This window comes from Quercus robur, chromosome 3 (genome assembly GCF_932294415.1).
Source record: "Quercus robur chromosome 3, dhQueRobu3.1, whole genome shotgun sequence".
Taxonomy (NCBI): Eukaryota; Viridiplantae; Streptophyta; class Magnoliopsida; order Fagales; family Fagaceae; genus Quercus; species Quercus robur.
Genome location: NC_065536.1, coordinates 63,023,371 through 63,029,394, shown reverse-complemented (window position 1 = coordinate 63,029,394; position 6,024 = coordinate 63,023,371). Strand labels below are relative to the sequence as shown.

General features: G+C 31.6%; 1 long non-coding RNA gene across 1 annotated transcript; it reads right to left on the bottom strand.

Moving 5' to 3' along the window:
* Positions 1-2,852: 2,852 nt before the first annotated feature.
* LOC126716444 (uncharacterized) lies at positions 2,853-4,786 on the bottom strand. The gene is made up of 2 exons (XR_007652129.1): positions 4,740-4,786; positions 2,853-3,137 (listed from the first exon to the last, which is right to left on the bottom strand). It is a non-coding gene; the product is annotated as an uncharacterized LOC126716444 (long non-coding RNA).
* Between the last annotated feature and the right edge of the window lie 1,238 nt (positions 4,787-6,024).

The window sequence follows — 6,024 nt, the reverse complement described above, 5'->3', positions numbered from 1 at the left end:
TGGGTGAGTTATGTAAAGTATCAATCAATTGACTATGCTAAGCTTTGTTGTTTATTATGAAAGCTAATAATATTTCTTTCAAATGTTGATAATAGCTACAGTTTCTTTTGGATGTGGCTGTACGATTTGATTTTCAATTCTCAAATCTCAATAGACTATCGTTTATTACAAAATTTAAAATAAAAAAATAAAAAATATTTACTTGACTTGACTTACTTTTTTTTTTCTCTTTTTTTAAATGGCATGCAATTGATTGTAATATATTTTTTCAATGCGTTCACTGTGTTCATAATTTTCAGTCAAAAAGAGAGGGCATGTATTGTGGAAAGAGTGGTAAAGTTTCTGGCATGTATGGTGGAAAATTCATAAAAGTTTATGATCCATTGCGCGTTGTCAGAAAATTATTAGAGGAAAGTCAGGAGACAACTGACACAATGGGATGGGATGGTATCATGGTAGTACTCCCACAGACCCCACCCACTACTCATCTTTTTCAATGCGTTCACACTCTCTTTTTAATCTTAATTAGTCTCGGTCAATATAATTATGGCAGGACAACCAAATATTGTATATCTTTGTCTCTGTTTCTGTTTGGATAGAACTTATTTTGTTAAAATTAAAAATTGAAAATTAAAAATATTATAGCAAAATAATTTTTAAATGTATGAATAGTACTATGAGACCCATTTTTAATGAAAAAGTTGATAAAAAGTAAAGTTTGTAGAACCTATAAACAATGCACAAGTGCACTATTCATAAAAGACCGGATCAACAATTACGACTGGGGAGAAGTAAAAAATAAAAACACAAAAAAAGGAAACGTAAACGTGCAAACGCCCTATCCAAACTGCACATTTATGTCTATCATACGATGAGTTATAATGAATAAAAGAGTGGGTGTAAATTATGTAAGAATATATTTTTGTCAATCATAATTTGTCACGTAATAAATTGTGACATAAATTTATGTCATTATGTGGTTTCAGAATTTTCCCAGTCAATAAGAGAAGAAGTCTGGAAAGAGCGGTAAAGTTTCTGACATCCGTTTGAATGAATATATGGATATTTGATAATGACTGATAAAAATTCATTGCGCATTGTCAGAAAATTATTAGCGGAGACTACTGTACAGTATAGTACTTTCGTGGAAATCACGTGTCTACAGTGCTACCATTAATATAGTTTACAGAGCTACCATTAGTAGGTTTGGAGTATTTTAGAGCAATTTTTTTTGGTTTTTTAATCATTTTTCTAAGTAAAATAAATTTATTAGTATGTACCATTTTATTTATATAAATTAATATTTTATCTTCACCAAGAGTAATATAAGATTGGTTGGGTTAATGTTTGTCCTATTAGGACACGCGTTAAACTATTTATTTTTAGATTTTTTTTTTTTTAGAATTGAAAAAATTATCAATATTTTTTTAACTTTTGAAATTTCTTTTTTAAAAATAAAAATTATTGTGTGTTCTTTAGACACACATTAACAAAATTTATATAAGATTACCATTGTAGAGGTAAAATTCCCAAAGTCAGTAATGGGCCTTGGGCCCCACACGGAGCCCAATCTTGACCAAAAGAGAAAAGGGGGACAAAAAGACTTTTGACCCAATCCTGTTGAGCTCAGTTTATTTTAAAAGACGTCCGAGGAAGAATGTCTCCTCGGACACACAAATATAGGCTCAATGTGCGCCCCCTCCACAGTGAAGAACTATCCCAGACAAACGTGGGTAGTAGGATGAGCCTCACACAGCAGGAAAGAGGAAAATGTAAGACGTCCAAGAAGAAGCCACAACTGCTGCATTAAATGCAAGGAAGCTACTTTTTCAGCCGCATTAATGTGGAGAAGACAGGCGAACAGTGTTACATTGGTCAGTGCAACTCACAGAAAGATAAGGTGGATATCCGATAGGACAGGCACTCAAGTGAAGGTCCAGATGGTTAACAAATGTAAGGCCCTTATCAATTTAAGGAGGCTATATAAGAGAAGGAAATCCTCATGAAAAGGGGATCGGGGAATTTATAGAAAAATAGAGAGGGGTTAAAGAATTCTATAGTCTTTAACCAGAGTAAGAGGTGCACTTATACGTCTCCTCGGACCGGTATCCTGTAAACTTAAATAGAATATTCTCACGTTCAGACTGTTGCATGGCATACAACTAACTAACATTCACTTCGTCCAGCCCTAGTTCTATAACCCACTCTCTACAAATTCATTGTTTAGGGACTTTTGGGCCAGATCCACTTATTTGTTGGGCCTGGGCCCCAAAAACCGCCCCTACAACCATCATTTAATAAAGTGATAAGATTAAAGTAATGTGAAATATTTTGTAATCTTAAATTGTCGTAATCTTACATATAAAAGGGCCAAAAACTGTAACCAAAAATGAATAATCTTGTATAAAAATTTATTAGTACAGTTTATTAGAAGATTTTTTATTAGTATTTTAATCATTTTTATAAGTAAAATAAATTTATTGGTATGTACAATTTTGTTAATATAAATTACTAGTCGCTAACCCGTGCGATGCACGGGAAAGCTATTGTGTATAAATTTAATGAAATAGAAATGTATGAAACACAAATTTAAGTTTAAAATAAAATGAAGAATTAAATCTTTAATATCCTCAACTATCCATAAAATGTATGAAACACAAATTTAAAGAACTACTTAATCAATATTTCATATAAATTGAGAAAAAATACTTTAAAGTGTTTTTTGTATCTTCTTCCTTTATTGCTTCGTAATAGTCACTGAATATGTTATTTTGTTTTAATTTTAAAATTTAAACTATCAATTAGGGTCTTGCATCTGACTGATTAATAAAATAAAAATTATGCAATGGCAATGGTTGGAATCTTGCTTATAATAACCTAAGAAAAGAAGTGGCACAATTTTATGGGACTTCATACTACATTATTTGATTAATTTTGCTGAAGGTAGCATTATGTATGCAATTAATATACAATTTCTTAAATCATATGCCATGTACACCCAAATCCATGTATGTTCATTTGGTGTGCTCACTTCTATTCCTTTGCCTTTACCTTTACCTGATTTTGTGGACTTGCTAATAATCCTCCAACAAAAGCAAAACCGTTAGCACATTTATGTTAATGATCAGTTTAGAACCCTGCATTTATGGTTTTCACATTTTTGTTAGTTCCAAATGATAAACAAAAGTCATCTTTGATCTACTTGGGAACACTCATTTGCTATTTATCTTTACTGCATTACAAATATGACATGGCTTCAAACCGTTAGCAGTAGGAGTTGCATGTTCCAAAAAACACTCATTTGTGAGCTATAATAAAACTCATTCGATTGTGAACTATAGTAATTATCATTTGTGTGCTGCAAGTACTCTTACCAAACCACAAATTTACTCTATCTCAGCAAATAGAAAAAGAGGGTAAAGCAAGGAAAAAAGAAGAATGGTTCATGTGTGAGTGATTGATGTTAATTGACGTGGTCGTTTGTCTTTGTCTTATTTGTATAGACCTCAATGTACAGCTTTACGTGTTTGTTTGAATGAATGTAAGTGCTATATAATGTCTTAGTTGTAACCTTAATAGAGTAAACAATTCATTCAGCCCAAGAAAAACAATTGTCTATGTAAATTAAATGAGGAAGAGGCAAAATTAAAGAGCTTTTTTTGGGGTAAATGTTCAAATAATTCAAGCAAATTTAATAAAATTAAATAAAAAAGGGCCCACTGTTCTTCCAAAAATAAAATTATTGGTCCCACTATCATGAAATCATTTTTTGCTGAAGCCTAGACAAAATCCTTCCTATGAAACTTCAAATCCAACTAAACTGAAAATACTAAAAAAGAACACGAAATTAAAACTCAAGAAGAATATCAAAATTCAATGTTCAATACCAATGCCACCACAAAATGCCCTATCAAATCAGCAAAACTCTAATGTAATGAGACTTTACAATTGTAGACTCACAATTCATTTCCAATAATATATTGAAAAACACCAAGCCACCTTTAAATCACACTAAAAAAAATTTAAATACAAAAGCTGTTGCTCTTGGCCTAATAAGTGAAACTTTTAAATTACATTAACACTTTTCTTAAAATAAGTAGGTTGCCGAATTAAATAAATTCTACTCATTTTTCATATCATCATGACTTATGATTGATACATAACAAAAATTAGTCAATTACCAATAGCAACTAAAACCAAGAGTCACAAACCATAAAGTGGCTATAAACTAATGCAAGAGTAAGTAAGGTATTTTGTCAAACACATGGTGTGCACAAAATTTCAATGTCTTAGTTATTAACGTTTGTTATTATTAAAAAAAAAAAAAAATTAAAACAGAAATACACATCCTATTGACAAATTGACAGTTCCTGTAATGCAACAAATAACACAACAAACAGGCAGAACAAACAAATTGAGGAGTATTAAATATATGGAACTACATAACTAATCAAATTTTGTCATGAATAATTTAAAGCCAGAAACCCAACTCTTCCATGGGTTTTTTATTCCTCACCAAAATGTCTAACATTTTTTTTATGTCGCCAAAGCAAATGTGGTGTAATTTGGAAAATTGACTAAAGTTGTCTAAATCAAAACATACAATGGAAAAACAATATTTCTATCAAATTAGTGGAAGGAACCAAAAAGACAGTAGCGTGACAGTGAAGAATAGATTGAGCAATAACAGTAGTGTGACAGTAAACAATGAAAGGGAACAATGAAAGAAATCAATCTACCGTAGTGATTTTGCTAGCAGACCAGTAGTGCAAGGCTACTCTATTCTTTCTCCTTAACCTTCGTTGGGTTTCTTTTCACAGAGAGAAAAGAGAAAGCATAAAATAGAAAAATGAAAAGAAGAAAACAAAAAGTCAACAATGTTAGTGAAGAAGAGATTGAGCAATAACAGTAGCGTGACAGTAAACAATGAAAGGGAACAATAAAAGAAATCAATTTACCATAGTGATTTTACTGGCAGACCGATGGTGCAAGGCTACTCTGTTCTTTCTTGTTAACCTTCAATGGGTTTCTTCTCACAGAGGGAAAAGAGAAAACAGCAAACGGAAAAACGATAAGAAGAAAACAAAAAGTGAGCAATGCATATAAACAATAAGTAATTACAAACCTATCTCACCGTCAATACCAATCCCAATATCTGACATATGAATCATACAAAATTCAAACCCATAGCTTTGTTTCCACTAAAATTTCAAATACACAATCCCAAAGAATCAGAATTTAAAATTCCTTATGAATTTCGAATTTGCATCAAGAATTAAAAGGCTTACAAATCAACGCCTACAGAGAAACTCACTAAAATCAAGTTTCTAAGTGGTAGCCACATGAATCCAGATAAGAATTCACAAAATTAAATCCAAAAAAAAAAAAAAAAAAAAAACCCTAACAATACCCAACAACAGTATTTGCAAAAGAACTGAATAAAAAATCAAAATATTACTTAAGCAACAACAGTAATTCAGTTAAGGAATCAACAAAAAGAAGCAAAGCCAATGAACATTAAAAAACAAATATTTAGAAAGAGAAAGAGAAAGAGAAAGAGAGAGGGAAAGATTAGATACGTGATATTAAGACCATCTCACCTGCTTAACTTGGCCTGCGACATTGGAGATTTTGTGATGGCTATGATGGGTAACGGCTCAGTTATGCGTGGGAGAGATGGCTATGGTCATCAGGGATACAGAGAGAATGGCTTGGAGAGGCAGAGAGCACGGCTGCTTTTAGACTTTTAGGGTTTTTTGTTTGAGAGATAGTTGGCTTTTAATTTTATGTTTTTTTTTTTAATACTGTACTGACGTGGAATTATGTTTTTTTTTAATACTGTGTTGACGTGGAAATTTGTGGGAGCTTCAAAAGTTTCGGTTTTATATATATATATATATAGATTATATTTTCACTAGTAAGTAACGCGTGTTACACTTACACATATGGGGTGGTAGTACTCATACAGACAAACTTGACAACCCACTGCTCTTCTTTTTCAATGCATTCACTCTTTTCTTCTTC